Source organism: Anser brachyrhynchus, assembly GCF_964034855.1.
Source record: "Anser brachyrhynchus genome assembly, chromosome: 6".
NCBI lineage: Eukaryota > Metazoa > Chordata > Aves > Anseriformes > Anatidae > Anser > Anser brachyrhynchus.
This window is the reverse complement of record NC_137700.1, coordinates 12179408-12200802: the sequence shown is the minus strand read 5'-3', so window position 1 is coordinate 12200802 and position 21395 is coordinate 12179408.

Below are 21395 nucleotides of genomic sequence, written 5' to 3'. Positions count from 1 at the left end.
AGACAAAGAGGGTGTTTGCATATGCGTAAAGTTGGTCCTTGCGCCTCCTCACTTGCCGCACTTCCCACTTCACCTCCAGGAGACGGAGGTTTCCAGTTGCTGTAGCAACTGTATTAACAAATATCAGCATGGACCTGGCACAAACGATGTGATTGTCAGCAGCTAGGGGGTAGTTAACAGGTTTTTATGAACCTATTTTTTTTTCCTCTACAATACATGCTTTCTGCTAACTTACTAGCTAACATAAATCCATCACTTTTCTTTCCTTACTGCATGCTTCTCATTTTATAACACCAAAGGTTTTTATTTAAGAGAGTACACCTATATCAGAAGCTTCTAAATAGGATATACCTTATCTTTCATGTCTGAGAAAGGTGTCACACAACTGCAGCATTCTTTAAAAGGCACAGACTAATTTGCATTAAATGCTTCTCTCAGCGAGCTAACTGGGGGACTATAAATACAGCTCTTCTGTCTTCAGGATTACTTAGCATTTTTGCTCTGAAGGGACAAAAAGGGCAAAAAATCTTCTGAGACAGATGGAAAGGGGGAGAGAATGTTCTGTACATTATCCAGAAATTAATGACGAATCCGTTGGTTCCTTTTAAACGTAAAATTTATAAAAACTGAATTATAGCAACTTCAACACTTGAACATTTCTCCGGCATGGTTTTCAAGGTTCATACGCATTTTTTGAATACATTACTGATACTCCACAGGATTAAATATTAACTTTGGCAGACTTTCTTTCTAGAGAGAACAAAATTTAATTTTAGCTGAACTATAATAGTAATAGCATTTTGCACTTCTGTACTCCCTTCCATCTTCATGCTTCTTTCAAAGCACTTCAAATACGTCAAAGCTATTAACTTGAAATATGATCACATCTTAAGGATAAAGAAACTAAGATCCCACCCTCAAAGGGACAGGAAAAGTCAGGGGCATGATAAACCACAGATCACGGTTAACACCAAGAGCTGATTAACTATTCTCTATGCCTAAACATTTGCTCATCTTTCTATCAGCAAAATAAGACAGATGAAGTTTCCCAAATAATGTCATATAATAAGTAAAGAATTTATGGATCTGTTCAAACACAATCACAATGTATGTGTACAAACATAAAGAAAAAAATCAACTTTGCCAGTTGAAGGCTTATTTTGTAGTCACAGCGAATTTCCTTAGCCAAAGCAATGGCTTTCATCCTGCACTAAATTTGCTTTCTACTTCACATAGGTGTTACACTAACTCCAGAACTGGCTTTCTTCCAAACTCTTAACTAGTACCATGTCAAAAACTGTTCAGCAGAAGTGCACTCTCATGGCAGCTGGCAGCCAGAATTTCAGATACCTACATTACACATTTTCACTCCACTGGCCATTCCTACCTGAGGAAGATGCTAATATCCTGAGATAAAATTGTGTAGAAGATTCTTATAGAAGGTAGTTAAAAGAAGCCCTTTAACTTCTGTTTTTCCTTATTCTGTATCAAACAGATGTGCTTTCTACATAGCTGTAACAGACTACTATTATCTGGAAAGACAGTGAGGTACTACTATTTCTACTTGCAATTTACTTTTACCTCTGCAATGAATCCTGTTTCCATTGGACATCTTTCATCCATATCTGGTTGTCTTGATAATGAAGCCATAGATACCCTTGCCTGCAGCTAGTTAAGCCCACAATTCTCTCCTTTTTTTTTTTTTTTTTTTTACTAACACTGAAAACCAGGTTGAAACAGGTGCTGCTAGGAAGACTTCTAAGTGCTTTCTCTTTCCCTCCCCTATTAGCTTCCCAAGTAGAGGGTTAGAAAGATTATCTTTAACATGTAACAACTGTAGCAGCAAATATTCACTGCAAACAGAAAATGTGACACAGGTGCAATTTTCCCTTTTTCTTTGCAAGCCATATCACCTAGCTGGGATAAGCAGCTGCTTATTTCAAGTACCTTTAAAGGAGACTGAGCTCTTTATACCTTCCGTATGTCTGTGGCAGGTAGCACCTTGGAGAACCTGAACCAGCCAGTCAGGCTCTGCACTGATTTCCACAGGGAATTCCCTCCCAATATCTCTAATTATGCCTAAAGCATCTATAGAACAGCTCAGTTTCAAAAATAGCTCACAAGATTTATATAACAGAGAGGATTCACTTCACCTACCCCAGGCAGACCGCATGGCAGTCTGACAGCTCTCAGCACTACCACACTCCACATTTTAAGGAATGCTGTGCAGGAAGAAATACATCCACCTAACACTTCAGGGAGAATTTACATAGATGAGCTACAACCGCATAGGTTGGGGTGATATTCATACTCTAGGGTTAAAAACTCTCAGGGCTGTAAAAGCTATCAAAGGGATCTTAAATGTCCATCAGCTTATGCAGTATTGATTTTACAACTCATTATATATAGTAGATTTCCCAGACTGACATTCTTCACCAACATTACTAAAAGATTGTGATTTTTTTTTCTTCAAGAAAATTGTCACTTTTGATAAGACATTTCCTTGGAAAAGAGTGAGTCTGTCCCGTCCCGTCCCGTCCCCCCCCCCTTCTGGTCAAGAACGAATGTTCCCATTTAAAACAGAAGGGTCATCACGATATTTAGCAGTAGGCAAGTCCCTATCTCAACCCTCTAGGAACTATTTTGGAATCTGTATTTCCTGTTTTTGGAAAGTCCTCTGTATAACATGACAAGTGAGAGAGGTCTACTACCAGTGCCCATCTGTTGAGTGGCTTAGGTTTAACGGTGCTTTCTGAGTTCCCGAGAGTTCTCCCAGATGCTGAGAAGTGCTGAGATAATGCTGCAGGTAGTATGACCGAAGGGTTTTTCCTTCTATTTAAAAAAATTATAAGGAAAATGTCTGAAATAACAGCTTACAGTGGCAGGGAAGGCAGACACAGTCAACACCTGCACGAAAAAGATCTTTCTGCAGCTGACTATTTGTCTATACTTGACCAGTCACGTGCAGAAGAGCTGCTGCCAGAGTTGCAAGCAAGACCTAAATAATCAGATTCCCAAGTTCAAGCACAGGTTGTCACACATTGACTAACATAGCTCCTTTGTCAGTAGAAAAGGAAGCCAGGCAAAACCACAAGAGGACCAAGAGTGTGGTCTGACAGAAAGTTACTCTTTAGAATTATTGTGCTCTGCCAGTACCACACAATATAATGCTATGCAGAGATACCCAAACAAGCAAAAACATGCCAGTTAGCAAAGTAACAGACCTGCTTTAATGTAGTCCTCCATCCAGGCTCATTAATCCTTTTGAGAACCACCTTGCCACAATGGCAAAGCAAGTGCAGGCAGCTCTGCATGACATGGCATTATGTCCCAAAGATTTGGAGCAGAAGGCAGTTTTAGCAGATTCCAGGTTAAAAAAAAAAAAAAAAAAAACCTGACTCTTGTGACTAATTACTACTTGCCTGACCACTGCATTAAATCACACTCTGTACAAGAAGTCACTTAACATAATCTTTTTTTTTTTTTTATTGAGAAATACTGTTTTGGTAATTAAGTGCACGTGTGGCATCTCTGAGGAATTTTTGTTGTGCTTGAGAAAGGTGCCAGACTAATACAGGCGTGGAAATTGAACCACTCCATTAAGGCAGAGACAAGTACAGCATGGGCAGTAGCAGTGCAAGCTGCCTCCACAGCTTTCACAGCCAAATTACTTTAATCACAGCCACGAGAGGACAGATTTAAGCATGGGGTAGTACTGTACATCCACAGCCAGGCAAAATTTGGCCTTCCTGAATGACTCCCAGGGAGCGCCAGCTGCATGGCATGGACAGCTGCCCACACACCAGACCCACCAGACTTTTGAACACAAAGAGTCAAACAGCTGTCAGAGTAATAAACTTTTGTCATATTAACCAGATAAAAAAAGAAAAAAAAAAGATTCTTCACGCCACTACTAATCTCATGAGCCACCCTTTTGTTTCATTGTTTTAACAGACACTCCTGTTAACAGATATCCTGGCCTTCAGTATCGTAGTTTCTTGATTTCAGTTGTAATTCAAGTGCAGATAGCAGCAAGTTATTGAATCATGCATAGGCTGAATCTTTAGTGCTATTGGTTGCTCATGGGAAAGACATTATCCATTAGAATATTAGTACTGTCTGATTTATACTATCCTTAATTTCTACACTAAAAAAAAAAAAAGGAAATCAATGTTGTACGACTTCTTGCTGTGTTAAGAAGATACAAGACCCTTTAAACCAGACAAAAATGATATGATGAGAGAAAAATAAATAAATAAATAGCTTCCTTATCATATTATCATATTACCTTTTTTTTTTTCCTTCTCATATGAGAGGTGTTCCTAGAAGAGTTCCTTTCAGAGGGTTTTTTTTTTTTTTTTTAAATATGGATTTTAAGACCCTTGCTGGAGGCCATGAAAGATTCCAGTAATTTGGAAAGATTCGGAAGTGGAATTTGGCATGAGAGGCGGCTACACCGTCTCACTAGTTTCAGAGTCTCTCTCACAGCCAGAACTCTGTTGCGAGTTACCCCCTGCAAAATATTCTGATACTCATCAGAAGAAGTATCCTGAAAATGGGAAAAAATGCTATAGGAACAACACGGAATGGCTGCAGTATTTGAATTATGATCTGAAGAGCTAGGTTCAGTTTCCAGTTGCGTGACCTTGGGCAGAACACTTCTATGACCATTTCCCTCATTTATGTGGAAATGTGGCAAAACATGAATGTTATGCTCTTTTTTATGCACTAATGCTCTTCTTATCTAGAGTGTCTTTGCCCTACTATTAAACTAAGTTCATCACGGGCTTAGTGTAGGTTTATCAGGCAGCACAGAAGTAAATAATACTAACTGCCCAGTTAAAACTATGCTTGGGAAGAACGCAAATGTTTTTCTGCCTTTAAGCTAAGATCAGGCATCACTGCACAGCTGTAAGCACAACCAGCTCAAGTCACTGATCAGAAACAGAAGGATACACTCGTTCTCATTCAGGTCAATTTGGATGACAATGCAGGTAGACCATCAGTCTACAACTAATATATTATTGCAACACCTTAGTGCAGGCACCAGTGTTTTTCTGTTTGTTTGTTGGCTGTTGTTTTGTATTGCTTTCAAATTACCAGTTAATTCAAAACAATTAAAAAAAGGAGGAGTAAGGCAGTAAAAATGAGTCTTTTTAACACTCATCCTTACCTAAAGTGACAGTAGTAAAGTAATTTGCATGACATGACATCAGAGAGATGTAACAGCTATAATCTAGGGGAAGGCCAGAATAGCCCCATCTGTTGCTTTTTATATCTGGAAGAGAACAAACAATCTTAAGACAAGGAATATACCTAAGAAGTTTATCAAGATGAAGCCAGCTTCTTTAAAGTAGGTTTTGGAGGGAGAATGGAAGACAAGGGGTATAAATTGGGGAAAAATAAAAGTTTTAGAGCATGTATAAATAAATTTTTTCATCACAAAGAGAGACATATGGCACTGGTTGCCCAGAGACATTTTGCCATCTCCATCCTTGGAGATTTTCAAGACCATATCAGATAAAGCCCTCAACAACCTGGTCTGACCTCACATCTGACCTTGCTTTGAGCAGGAGATTGGGCCAGAGACCTTCTGAAGTCCCTTCCAACCTGATTTATCTGATAATTCTGTAACAGACACTGCCAAAAATAACCCAGATGTTTAAAGGAAAACATTTCATGCACAGGAAAGACCAATGAATAATGGAGCCAAAGAGAAGAAAAACAAAGCAAAAGAGAGAGTAGGGCTTTATATGTAACTGTTTCAGATGCTTATGGAAACATATTAACTTTGCTTTTGCAATCTACAGAGGTTTCTGCATGCAGAAGAAATACCACCATATTTGTGAAGAAAATTATAGAGTGACAATATTTCTCATCAAAATTCTCATAGTACAATAACCTCCTTACAAAGTACAGTGTTTATGATGAATATATTATCATTTTTATAGACCTTTTATAGACCAAGACCATTTTTACTTCTTCCTCGAGAGAACATTTATTTATAGGAAAAATTGTCAAGTTTCAAGACTAAACTAGATGAACAACAGAAATCTTCTCTCCATATCAGCAAAAAGAGAAACTAGGAAAATTCTGTCCTTCTCACCCAGAAATTTACTAGTTATTCTACGGCTCTGCAATATTCACCAGTCTTGTGGGTAAAAGGCAAGTTGCACATTGCTGTCCTGTGATTCATCCTGAATGCAAAAATACCCTTTTTGTATGACATGTGGTGTTAATCACCATCTTCCTCTCACTTGATGTCAGAGTTGGCAATTTTCTAGCATCTTTGCTGGGTGGCCATGTGTATATCATCTCCAATTTTTTCATTACATCCAACAGTGGGCAGCAATTGCAACTAAACTAAAATCTCTAAGAGATGTTTTGGACATATTCAGCATGTCTCATTTTTAGACAGTGTTAGATATTAGAGAGATTAAACTACTCTCACTCCCAGTGGATATAAACAATTTTTTTTTTCTTTAAACATTTTTTCTTTCCTCAACTCTTGTTGCTGTAACCCTCTCAGTTATTTATAGGTGGGGAAAGCCAAGTACATTTTTCTACCCCCGCCAATAAACTGATTGTTCTTTGGCTCAAGCTGTTCAATATATTCCAGATTAGAGCAGGCAAGTTATTTGTCCTCAGCAATTTGGCAGTGTTGTGCTATGTTAAACAGATGCTGTGTTTTACACCCCATCCGTAACTACTTATCACTGGTGGACGTAAAGATCTTTGTACATGAGCTCTTCTTTGTTCCCAGAGAGCAAGATGCACATTATTATATCTCATTCTTTCCTCCATGTTCATACTGTGTGTTAATTGTATTAGAAAACTTGGTTTAGCTCAGTTTGCAGCACTAGGATTTGCATGTGGTTCTTGGTGTAGGTCCTTCTGAACCTTTAAGGTTTCACGGGCAAATGCACAAGTAAATTCCATTAACAGTAAGTTTCAGTTCTCAACAAGATGCAAAGTCAGTGAGAGCTGTGAAAACTGCAAACAAGTAACAGGAATATGTCACATACTTTGAAGGAAATTCTCACCATTACAACAGTGTTTAGTTCATGGAAAACTGTCTGTGAAATGAATAATTCTACATTTCCACACGTAATCCTGCAACTAATAAATATCATCCTTACTGTAGCAGCAAGGGGCAATGCCAAATCTACCATTATGTCATAAATATTCTTCTACAATAAAAGCCAAATTCTAGAAGCGTATGTTGTTAGATTTTATGCATATGCCACTCCTTTACTCATTCTTCAATTATGCAACTTCTCAACCACCTAGCTCACTGTACTCTTTACATCATCATACATTTTAGCCAATTCATACAGTTCTTTCAGAATAAATAAGAGATAAAATAAATAAGATACCCTAGCGTGGAACATACCAGCCCAAAAAGTGATAATTATTCCTCAAGTACAGGACAGCACAGACCCATTCAAGATGTCCATAAATGCTAATCCCTGCCTACCCCAGTAAAACATCTAGCAGTACACACAATATGTTCATTATCAGCGTTAGGTTAAAATCACAGTTAATACAGAGTTATTTCCTATAGACAAGTTTACATAGGAAATTTAGAGTGTAGATATTGTTGAAAATGAATGAACAGAGCTAAAAGATAATATGAAGGAGGCTGGGGAGTATGGCAAGAAAAACATGACACTGAGAAAATGTCAAAACAGACAGAACAAATAGTCAAAATATGAGCATTATTTGAATAGAATTTAAAAAATTGCACTCTTGAACTTATTAGAAGATTCACTAATTCCTAATGAAATAGCTCTATTGAAATAAGTATGATTCAGCAGAGAGCCTTTTTCAAATCTGTAGCAATTATTTCTTACAGTAGGATCCCTAGCAATATATCCTCTGATCTTAGCAACAAAAGAATCAAAAGAAAAGAGTAATCGCAGAAAAACCTGGATTCTTCCATGCTTTCGCACTAAATTTACTCAGCAAAACAAAACAGAGATGGTCCATCTATGGAGGAAAGAATAATTTAGGTAGAAAGATTTATTTATAGTATCTGATGAAAATCCATGATCATGAGAAAAAAAATCCTTGGTCTGGAAATGTAAGTGCATGCCATAGGATTGAGATAAAAGTTACAGTAGGAACTTAGATGATGATCAAGCAGGTACAGAAATGATGATGAATGAAACAATTTTTTAACAAACAAGTAACTAGTCACTTCAGCATTTAATAACACATTTAATGATATAAAATGATTGCTAGCAGTATTTTTTTTTTGTTTCAGACTGAAGTATAATTTGTGCGTTGGGGCTACTGTATCCCAAGAAACTGCTGTGTGTGCATGTGCATGTGCAGGAGGGAGAGCAATTGCTTCAGTAGATGGCACAGAAGATACACACAGCACTGATGTTGTCTGCACGTATGTTAACAGGCACTTTGCAGGAGGAAAGGAGGCCAAACGGGCAGGGCAGAACGCAAAAATACTGGCATGGACATAACATTGGACCACTTATTTTATGTGCAAATGAGCATATCTACTCTGACAACAGCTTTCTAAGTGTCAAGTTAGGGAGGAAAAACTATATATATTATCCAAACCCATTTTTTAGAACTAGCTTCTTGCCTTTATATACATTGCAAGTTATACATTACAATATGAAATATGCACACTAGTGTAACTCCACTCAAGCTAGCAAAACAAAAATAACCCAAGAACTCATTTCCAGAAAATGAGCCTTTAACTGGAGACTTTCAGTGTGACATGAGCTCTCTCCTCATGTGATGGATAAGGCTACACGACTTGTGGCTGGAAGATAGCAGGTCAGCTGCATGCCACGTAGGACATAAAAATCAGTAATGCCCTGTCATTTCCCTTTTGTATTCACATTCAATCCAGAAGCATAATCACCAACATATAAAATACTTTAAAAAATGAACTTTTCTATGAAATGTTCATTCACTAGAGACGAATTCTGACAAAAACGATACTTGTTTTCTGAACACATAACCCTATTGTCCAATAGGCATGTTGAGAAAAATTTTCTCACGACAAAAGTTTCCGGTACACAACATTTCTACAATGCACAGGGGTGCAAAGCAATCACATTCTCCTCCCCTTATCCTTCCCAAATTTATAAGCTCCATGGCAAAGAAAAAACAATATAAATATGAGTGACTGAACTGCAGAAGGTTGCAAAGTCAAAATCAGGGTTAGAAATCTGTTCCCAATTTCAACTATTCACATTTGATCGTAGCAATTTAATGTAAACCACTACTTTGCTTTTTTAAAGTGCCAATCATGTGGGTGGCAATACCTTAGTTATTTCCTGCTATTGCTTGAAAAATTTATAAATATGATCTGTGTACCAAGAATTGTTTTTCATTTGCTGCATAGAAATTTTCTCCCACTGGTGATAGATAAGCTCTGTATTTTTGCTTTGAAAAAGTAGGTAATATTTACTTGTTCTTTGTTTTCAATCATACAATGTATGTTCTAAAACTAGACACCGTCTTGAATTAATAATTAGAAGTAAGTGTAATGAAAAGATGCAAATTGAAGTACACGAAAATTACTGTTCAGAAGTATAAAATCTGCATCTACAAACACAACCTTTCAATTGATACCCTTTTTCATGAAAGCCTGGCAGAGCCACACACAGTTGTCTGATGAGTCCCATCTGTGCTCTCATCTCAAACAAGGAGCTGACGGGTAGCATTATCATACAGGGTAATTTGCTTTCACATGCATTACTTGCACTTCGAAACCAAACCCATCAAGGCATGTGGTTTCTCAGAGCACTGCCCACGGAACATGAACTGTCTCATGAACCAGGTGAAGAACCTATTGACATATTCCTCTGCAGTCAGCAAGCAAAGCCTATTGAATTAATCAATAAGAGCAATTTAATTTCTCCTCAGAACACTCCATTTTCAAATAGTTTTATTACTCACCTAATACTGGGAATAGTACTTGACAAATAAGCAAAGTAATAAAGACTTACTGCTTTAAGAATATATATATATATATTTTTTTTTCTATCGGCTGTTTTGGGTAATTGTGACAACCTTAGACATTATCTAACTAACTCTATTTGCAAATCATTAAAATAGTTCATAGTGTTTTTTTTTTTTTTTTTTTTTGTTTTTTTTTTTCTCCCCAAAGTGAAGTTACTTAAAAAATAGGAAAAACAGCTTAAGGATCCAATCCAGCTTGCTTTGGCATTCCACCTATCACTGTCCTTGTGGACAGCTGGAAAGAGGTATGGCATCATTAAAGAAATCCACCCAGAGAGCATTAAAGGGAAAAATTACATTCAAGTATCATCAGACATAACTGCACCATACAGAAGCTTTCCACTTGCAACATTTTGGGATAAATATACATCACTATTATCTTAACCCTAAAATGTGGCCATCTTGTCAATGGCCCTGCGAGCAGCTATACATAACAGGTGGAACAAGCAATCACAAAGGACAAAAAAAAAAAGAAGTACCTGGCTGACTTGAGAAAAGGTCTTGGAGAGCATACACACAGCCTATAATCTCTCTTTTTTATCTTTCCATTTAAAGATGGAGAAATATTGATTCCTCTGCTGGACTTTTGAGTAGTGATAGAACTGATCTGTAAAGCCTGGAAAACATCAGGGGTGTTGGCAGGGACTGTTTGTCATAGGCAATGCCTAATAATACAGGCAACATCTCTGTGCAGATATTAAACTGTCATTGGAAACAACAGAAGCTACAGACAGAGAGACACAAATAGTGCTTTGATAGAGAGGTGTTATACCCAGCTTTTCTCCAAATGTTCCAGTACTGACTATTAAAGAGTAATTTGATGCCAGGCCACCACCAGATTTTCATTACTGCTATTTTAATGTCTTTGCATGGAAGCATGATCTCCTATTTGATAGTTGTCAAACGTGTTATGAAAATAAGTAAAAATCTTGCTCCTACATGTTGAGCTCTACATTTCAGTGTAGGCAATGTATTCCAACAAGATATGCTTGACAAGGAAATGTTTCTTTTGTCTTTCAGGTGCTTATTCGTATAACACTTTATGTACAAATGCAGATGCATTTTTCATGGAAAAATACATGGACCAGATACCTTTATGTATATATATATAATATCATATATATATATATATTAAAATACAAAACTGAAGGGTCCACAGCAGATTTTGTATGCCCAAAGCTTCACACCTGCAAATTTTCTTTCCCAAAATGATCCAGCATATGTTATTTACAATGTCAGAAGAGGTTACGTGAATCCAGGACTTTAAAGCTTGCAGTAGCACTTGAATATAGACACTATTGAATCCAACAAAGTGACTCATGCACCAAGATTCTAACAACGTGTGATACCCCAAAAATCCAGCCTACAAGAGATTTATATTTTTATGCAGTTCCCTAATGTATCTGCTTTATTGCCTGCAACTATACCAAGCTGCGCTTTCATCCTATCACACTTTCCACACAAGCAGGATAAAATTGCCTCGTCACTGAGAAGGAAGCATAAAACTGATTTCCATATTCAAGGAAATTGTAGTTTCAGTAGATAATGCATCAATAATATGTTGTCTCCTGGTTATCAAAGTCCCATAACACTTTCACAAGTGGAAGTCAAGAGCCTGAGATCAGACAGTGTCCTGGTAAGACTGTAATTTGCTTACCTCTTTTCTTTCCTCTTACCCGGTTTTGTCTAAATCAGATACTTCCCCCAGGTAGAGCACATTTGTTTTTAAACTGACCTTGATCACTCTTTCCTGCCAATTGCTTCCTAACCTTTGTCAAGCCCTGTAATTTCCCACCAGTGCTTACATCACCCAGTACTCCAGCGGGAACGCCATTATTAGGAATGCTGACCTACGAGCAACACCATATGGCTGCAGATATTCCCAAGTACCATGCTGTCTAACCCACCTCACTGTAAGCCCAGATATCATCGTAATTAAAAGCTGGATACAATCCAGAGGCTAGTCTACAGCACGCTCCCATCATTCTCCAGTATGCTGAGATACTCTAATTTTATTAATAGACAATTTTAGGAAAATAGATTTAACAAGAGTTAGGGCAACATACACAAATATAAGCCAGGGCATGCATTTATAGAGGGGAAGTAACTATGAGTCTTTTCTTGCCTCCATACTGTTGGTTTAGTTAATATTTAGATGTTCTCTAACTAGCTATAGTACACCAGAATATTCTTGCAGGTGTATTTATTTTCAGTTATCTTTTACACACTGGATTCCAACTTTATTTCTGTAACACTGCCAATAAGAATTCTTAAAAAATATATAAGCAGAAGTATGAACATTTATGCAGAAAAAGCTTAATTGCACAAACATTAGTACTAAACAAACCTCAAACTGTCCACTATCAAAGCAACCTCATTTAAACATTTAAATGCACACTCAAAGGAAATACTTCTATAACATTTCTCCTGTAGCTTTGGAAACCTAGAATATGCATCATCCAGGTCTTTTAATCAAGAATCTTCATGATCATCAAATTAAATTACAAATACTAGAAAATGGAAGATTCCACACAGTAGCAAAAAAACAACTGTCAAAAGCACAGTATACTAGTCATTTATTTTTTTTCCCCAAAAGTCAAGGCATATTTTCTCTGCATGAAAATATTATCCCTATTGATTATCAGTACATCTCCTTGAAGATTAAAATTACTAAATGTTGTTTCTGCATTACAGAACACTTTTATCTTTAACAGTCTATGAATACCCTCAACAGATATCACCAAAAAGGAGCGCTTACAATGAGGGACATATCATCTCTCTCTTTGTAAAGACGTGGAACCCACTGTCAACCTACAGAGAGCAACTGCATTTAACATATAATTAGCTAACTATGCACACCCTTCACTATACATTCAAGCTAGGCTTTTAATGCCATTCTAGGCTATGTGTTTGGACACAGGTACAACAAAGGACAAAGGACTATTATTGTTTTCAGTTTTACTGCTTATTTCACCTGTATTTATTGCATAAAGATTATAATGTAGGAAATCAGAAGCAAGACGAGTCTTCAGACAAAAGGATGAAGAAGATATCTTTAATAACGTAGAAAGGCTGTTTTGGGCAGCCAACTATCTCTCTCTCTAATGAGAAAACGCCCCAGTGCTAGAAGAAATATGTCCATCCTAACTAGTAGCTTGATGAGCATAATTGTGTGCTATTAGGAAAAAGGACTGACTTAGTGTGTATGTTGCTTGACCAGTCAAAGCACAGCTGAGAACGCAGCGTCCATAAAACGGCCTCGGAGATCTTGGAATGCTTCCTCATGAGACTGAGTACTTTCTGCTTCCAAGAAGAAATGATCTCTCTAAGAGTATTCCGAATATTTCCACACATGAAAATAATAATGCTGCAACCATCATACATCTATGCTTGACCAAGATATATAAATGGAGCCCCTAGGTCACAACAGCCAAATTATCACCTATGTTATCTCAGTGAGTGATTGGACTTGGATCCCTGTTATTGATTTCTATGGAGATAGGAAGCAACTCAAAAACAAAACACTATTTGTTCAAGGAAACGTAAGACAAGACGAAAAGGGTAAAAAAAAAAAAAAAAAAAAGTGCTAAGGCATAAATGCAAATTTTTCTTCCAAGCTTTGGTAGGTCCACTTGTTCCAAGCACCTGCCCTAATTGGGAGCAGGTGAAATGGCTGTCCAGAAACCTTTGTCTTAAACTGATTTAATCAATGTGCATTCCTCTGACTTCACAGGCAGAGTTTCTTTCTTTTTGAGTTTTCTTTGTCTGTTATGGTAATTTGGAGCCTTTCCAGTCTGATTAGTTCATCAGTAAAGGTGCAGAAGACAAAAACACACTTTTAAAGAAAAGAATTGGCTGTTTATTCAGCACCTTAAGCTAAGTTAGCATCATCGCAACCTTCACAACCTTCAGGTAGGCCTCCTTTAGGAATGAATTAATGCTTTTTACTCATGTAGAAGAGATTATGAATAAAAATAAATAAATAACAACAACAACAAAAAACAGACATGCACTAGCACAAGTAATATTAAACAGAAATAAATATCGCATCCCCCACTATGGCACTAAGCTCCTTACGGAAACAGATATGTGCAATGATGACCATGAGTGTTGTATTAACACTTTTACAACACTTTGCAAATATCTCTTTAGAGTCATACACTGGCATCCTGGGGCTCCAGAGTCCCTGCCCCTGCCCCTTCTGTCGGTTACACTTTTTTAGTGACTCAGTGAAAGGGCAAACAACATAAGCATACAGGAGGTAACTGGGGTCACAATACAGGCTGCTCAGATACTGTGAAAAGAGAATCCAGATAATAATCTTGGACAGATTCATTTGCCTGGACAGAAAATAATATTCTCCCATAAAGATGGAAGGATTTATTAATGAGAATATTAACTAAATAGAAAAATAATTAATTTGCCTTTAAGCTAAAAGTGGAATTTAATCATTTATTGGAGGGCACAAGCCTGGCTAGAGTGAACAAAATGATAGAGTATCAACTTTGCAATTTTAGCACTGACATTTGGCTATGCTACGCACACAGCACAATCTAAAACAAGAATAAGAATAAGGAAAGCCCTTTCAGTGCTTTTCAGATCACAATGCACAGGTGCAGATGCAATCATGCTAGCATCATGGTTTGTGGCAAGACCATGACAGTAACCAAGACAACAGCACAACTGCATACCACAAATTCCTTTTATTAGAGCATATAGAACATGGTAGCCAGTCTATACTTTACTCCATATAAAGCCCAGTCATCTGTATTAGCATAAAATCTCATTAAGAGCAAAGCTTCTCTTCACTTTGCATTTATCATGCCCAGATTTAGTCAGCTGCTGCACCATCAGGGGTTCAAATTGGGAAGGAAATGAAGGAATCCCTAAACCATACAACACTCAGCAGAAACATATCTTAAATTCCCTGTGGCAGATATCAGTACAAGGACGTGCCTCTACAAGTATATAGACTTACTGTCCATACCGGTCTGCTGCACTACACTGTAGTCACTTCAGTGCACTTCAGCATACGTGCTGTTCCCCTGTAGTTAGACCCAGACACATAGCCAAGTGCTCCAAGTACGCAGAGCGCCATTGCAGTGGGAATGGGATGCCTTCTTTACAGGGAAGGAAGGAAAAACTTTTTCATATTAACCAGTCTTTAGCTCTAGCAACTCCGGCACATCGTGAATGCATTTCTGAACTTTGAAATAGGTTCCATTAAATTTCAACACACCTCTGCTCTTATTGCTTTATAGTCAGTTGAATGCTTATCTGTACAAAACCTTCTGAGTTATGTTCATCATTACTTTCAGGTTCATGGCTGCTCCAGCTTCCCTGACAGGATCAGAATGACCTCATTCTTCACATTCATTTGTTCTTCCCATAAATAAATTTCTCAGGTCACAAAAGTTCACTTCAAAAAGGTGTTTTCTTTTGCTAAGCACCATGACACGTCAGTCATCAGGATGTGTGATGGTCCTTAGTTGCCTACTTCATCATGGACTGTCTCAGCACACACCTTTCCTTTGCACTTACCCACAGGCTTAATCCAAACCTTAACGAAATCAAAGGGCTTAAGGGAGCCTTTTCCTTTTCCAGTGTCATTTAGATCAGCCCTATTTTCTAACCTGCAGTTCTTGATACAAAAAAATCCCATTCAACAAGACATGTGTCTGTCTGTTCAAGCCACCGGTCATTATCAAATGTAAACTAATTCTTCCCTTCTGAAAACATATGTACCATCTGGGGGGAACAGGAAAATAATTCCACTAGTTGTGTTTTGTTTTTTTTTTTTTTCTTTAAGAATTACTGTTGCTATTATCTTTTATTTAATAAGCTCTTGAATCACCACGAGAAGCATATTTCAGCAGAAAGGCTACAAAACTCACCCGCCTATGATTTATCACATGTGCACTAAGAAGACATCATAAATTTGGGACCCTTTTCTTACTACAGGTTCCACATTTTATTCAGTCACTGTGACACCACAAACAGCAAGAACAAATATCAAAACTCTGTTTCTTAGATGAAACCATTTCTGTTTACAGTGCCTAAATTTCTGTATCAATATCAAATTATTATTGTAGTACAGAAACTCACAAGTGCACTTAACATTTTTTCTTTTGCAAGACTCCATTTATTTTTATATGCTAGTAATATCTAAACTACTTAGTATTTTTTTACGTCTGTTTTTCAGAAGTTCCCAAGCTTCTCAAAAAAACGTCTGCATTATCCCTGTAGGGTTTGTTTGTTTGTCACCATTTTTGGTGACAAATGGTTGTCACCATTTTTGATGGTGAACAGAGGCAACAGTGAGGTTAACTAAGAGGCACAGAGCATCTTCTGGAGGAAATACAGGGTTGCCATTGTAACCACATGGCAGTACTTTTTTCCTCCTTTTATTTATAAACGAACTTTTAAACATAAAGATTAGGGCACAGAGCCTTGAGAATTTGCTGTCAGATTACTACACCTTTGAAGATTCTAATGGTGGACTCAGAAAGATGTCAGTCAGTAAAAAGCAATTACAGGAGTCGATTGGATACTGAATTAGAAATGGAGTTGATTTGTTATTTAACCAAGAAACCTGTTGCTTCGGTTTACATTTGTTTTCTCTCGTATTATTCTGCTGCAATTGCAATAAAATTTAAAGGCCCAACTGGCAGACAAAATATAATGAGTTTTCACACTCATATTGCCTGGTCTGGGAATTAAAAAAGGCCAAGTCTTTCTGAGCACAAGTGAGGTTTTCTAAGAAAATCACCCACAATTCTTTCTGAAAAGAGAATTTGGATATCAAATACTCATTAGCTTTGAGTGGTGGGAACTATTTCGGAAAAGGTCAAATCCATATCCACTTTCAAATCCATTAAATGAAATACTTATAACTATACTTCAAAATAACTCTAAAATATTTGAACAAAGAATATCTGGCTGCTACTTGCAACTATTTAGCAAAATCTCCTGGGTTTAAATGTGCAATTTTGAACTTTTCCACGGATTGCAAGCAGATTGAGAAAGACACATTTAAACCTCTGCGAGATTACAAAAATGGAGTCAAATGTCAGAAAGGATATGAATAAAACCTTAAAAGTTAAATATTTTATGAATTCCCAAAGATGACACAATAGATAATAAATAAATTTTCTAAATACTGTCTCAGAGAAGGGTACGTTGATGAAACTGACTCAGGTAGCAGGTAGATGTTTTAAGTCTTATTTTGAAAAAAAACACAGGTCCCTCACAATTCCCATTACAGGGAAATAAAACTGATTAAGTACTTTATGTGGGGGGTGGAAAAAGGCAGGCAACTTGTTGATAATGGCAACATGTTCTTAAGATAGCTGCATCCTTTGAAATAGCATTACATGAGAACGGTTAACGTCACCGCAGAAGAAAACTATGTATGCCTTACAGCAGAAATGCTGAGATATGGCCATTACTATGAGCAGATTAGATGCTTTTATTACATCATTAAAAGAATCATCTTCCTCTTCATGCATCAAAACCAAAAGCATCAGACACCAGGTTGAATTGTCAGGTTGAATTCCCTTCTGCTTGTTGCTAAAGCTGACTCCTCAGCACATTTAAGGCCTTCACCACTTTCTGTCCTACAAATTGTTACTGCTGAAAGTCCCCCACACGTCAAACACCTCAATACTGTCAGCCTTATTTTAGGGTATGTTAAGACTTCATTGTGGAAAGTTTTGATCCTAAGAGACATACCAAGTATAAGATCTATGTGCAGGTTCAAAATATGATTCACTAACAGCAGTATAGAAAGATTGTGTATATGAACAACTACAAGTAAAAAGTTGTATAGATATGTACTATCTCACATGTAACCAGTCTTTACTTGGAAACTAGCGCATTAAGAAATGTGTTTAATATTTTTGCTCAATTCACTGCCACTAACCTACGTGGCTCTAGCTAAATTTCATGCTAACTTCACCCATACCGAGCAACAGCCATAACTACTAATAGCCATAACTACAGTTACCATGTATGGTTTTCTCTCCACTATAACTGCTACGAGTTCCGTATTCATCTTTTATCTGATGCACTGAACAGAGCATGCTAAGGAACCACAGAAGCCTTTCTGAAGGCACCCAGCTGCCAGCATGCAGCTTGTGACCCCCAGCAGTAAATTGCCATTCTTTATCATGCATATATGCCCGACTGCATGCTTCTTTCTGTGAAGTACAGCCTGAACCTTTACACAGTTCACGTGTGGGGCTTTTTTTCTGTCTTCTGAATAGACTATTTGATGACAACCTGGGCTAGATTTGACACAGTAGCTTCACAGAATCACAGACCTGGGCTTTGTACCCCTTGCTAATCCATGTAGCGCTATGCTGGCACCCATTCCCCCTTCCTTCACAGATGCCATGCCATAGACAGGTCTGAGTGCTAAAAGCATTTTGGCTCCTCGCTTACATTCACCTCACGGCTCATGAGACTTCAGAGAACCTCCTGCTCTCCTCCCCCATCAGGGACACCAAAACTTTACAGAGAAAGAAACATGCATGTTTTCCACCTAGTGATAAACTCTCTGCTAGAGGAATGGTAAAGGGAAGGTACAGAAAAGTATTTTTTGATTTCTAAACTACATCATTAGTGTAAGAAGAATGACTCAGAATATTCTCTGCTTCTGAGACAGCGCGTACAACATTACACCTACTGAAATGGTTTCAGAACCTCTCTGCATGTCTTTGCTTTAATCCTATTGTCTGTCAGATAGCACAGACATACCTGGTGTTGGGCAAACCAGGATAACCACAGCTGAGTTGAGTGATCAGCTACCAGTGTCGCTATACAGGTGTCTAATTGCTGTGACTGACTAGAGATTTTGGCAATAGCAACTAGAACTTTTAAGAACTTCTTGGTAAAATAACATTTTACAGCATGTTGGAAGTCCTCAAAAAAACATGAATCCATGATAATTGTTTTATTTAACAAAATTACCAAACAGAATGTTTGCTGTTGTACACATTTTCTTCTCACATATTAACCTTTTCAATCAATATGCCACTGGTCTGTCAACAATAGTTTAAAGATCAATGACTTCTCACATTGCTGTAACATCTTTATTTTTCAGTCAGCTGTAGGCTGGTTCTTTCCTTTGGTTCTTTTATTTCTTTTTCTTCCATCCTCGGCTTTTCCTCTGATATGCCACTCATTTATGATTCAAAACAGGCAAGAGTCTCCATATCAGCTATAATAAATAAACCTCATAATCATTCATTCTTCTATTTGCCAGTTATTTACATCCCTTCCTAGCCCTTCCCCCCGGTTTATGTTTTTAAATGCCATTATACCTAATACTTGAAAGGTCACCTTTCTTCCAAGCCCAGGACTCTCTACCAACTGAATCAAGAGCCTGTACCCCAAACAGGATAAAAGGTCTTTGACACCAAATGCTTCTGTTATCGCATACATCAGTGATGGGGCTGACAAGGCTACCCGTGCTTATCCACAGCCTCTGCCTTTCTGAGCACTTTTGAAACTGTGTGCTGCTGCAAGATGCAAATAGAAATTGTGGAGGAGCATATTGCCATGGAGATACTTATGAAGGCCTTCATTTCTGACTCACACTACCACAGGGAGTTTCCAGCTTGCTGGGAATGACTCAAGTGTTTATCTCCCATTCGCGAATTATATCCCAATTATGTCTGGATTCTGAAAGTATCCCCTTTTCTCATGATTTTCTCCTTTGAGTTGAGCTTCATAGCTCCTGCTCCATGAAACTGTTGTGCTCATTTCTTTATTTTGCTTTTCTATTTTCTTCTATACATAAATCTGATGAGAAGTCATGGCTCCAAATATAGATTATTACAATAAAAACAGCCCCTTGCACAAGTATCTTTTGATCTTAACCAGTATCTAAAAAGGCTCAGAAGTTTCAGAAATGTTCCCTGTACTTCAGTTCCTACATGGACATTTACAATCAGACCTTCATGAGAAATTATCATCCACTTTCAATACACATTAATAGCAAGGCAACAGTCTGCAGCTCCATTCATTCCCATTAGCTCTCTGATGCAAATTAATCCTTTTGTTAGGACATATGTTACTAGATGCTATTTGTGCATTATTTATGGGTTTCTGTTCTATGCAGTAAGTTTCCCCCAAACTAAAGCATGCTTAGTGTATTTCCTCAGCTAATATGCAATCAATTCCAGACCTTTCTGCAAATTCAGTGGGTACAAAATAGGAAAATTTAGTCTTGTTGAATGGATCTGCCCAAGAGAACTAATCTTCCTTTGTTTTCAAGTCCGTGAAATCTGGACTTTCAAATAGTTGTTCCATGTTCAAAATCTAATATATAATCAAAATACCTTTGTTTACATTAATCCTATCTACTAAGTGTTTTGAAAAGGAATTTGTAACAGATGTCAGTACAGTATCATACTATTAGCCTTTGACAACTACTTTGTCATTATCAGCATATTTTCTTGAACATTTGTTTTTTGGGTAAGACAGATTCTTTTCACTTTGTAATAGAGGCAACTGGCAAATGACTTTTAATATAATGAAGCAAGAATAACAATATAAAGGCTAATCCTTTGCAGATAGTAATGAGCAGAAGTACAAATTAGCAACTTAACCTTGGTTGTCAAGAGAAAATCAGACCTATAATTATGAGTTGCTAAGCAGAACCTATTCACTCTGTCCTTTGGACAAGCTCTGATAAGTTATGACTGATTAGTAAGATCTCTAAGCAAAAAAAGAAGTGGCAATTCAAGGTGCAGCGGTCACCTTTACAAGATTATTGCATAAATCTTGCATCTCAGCTTGTCTCTGTAACACGTCAACCTAAATTCCCTAGGTGCTATCAAAGCAATTTTAATTAGAAGTACAATAGCTATCATTAAGAAAGGCAGGCTTGCATGCTATTGATCCATTCATGGCTTTGTCCTATCCCTTCATGCCAAACTGTCCCCCTCTCAGAACACTGTTGCTGATAAAATACTTGTTCACTTAATTACTTTCATAAATGATAAACCTCAAGCTTCAAAACATGCAACAAGGACAAGAGACTAATTAGGTATTGAGTTGTCTTTATCAGATTAAGTTCAGTTAATCCCCAACCATTCCCATTCAATTATTTCAGACCATACATATTTTCTTCTCAGATGGGGATACTATCCAGTGAAAAAAGTCATCTTACTGAGCCCCAGTAAAGTATAGTAGGTCATCTTATGATGAGATCTAGAGGAGATCTAGAACTGAAATGGGGTTTCAAGCCAAATTAGCAGGGCAGTGAGATGGGAATGTTTCTCAAGCAATTTGTACCTCCTCCAATCTATGTGGGAATAGTACAGAAATAAGGGAATAATAATAATAAAAAAATTAAAAATATATATATTATCTGTCCTAGGAATTACACAGCA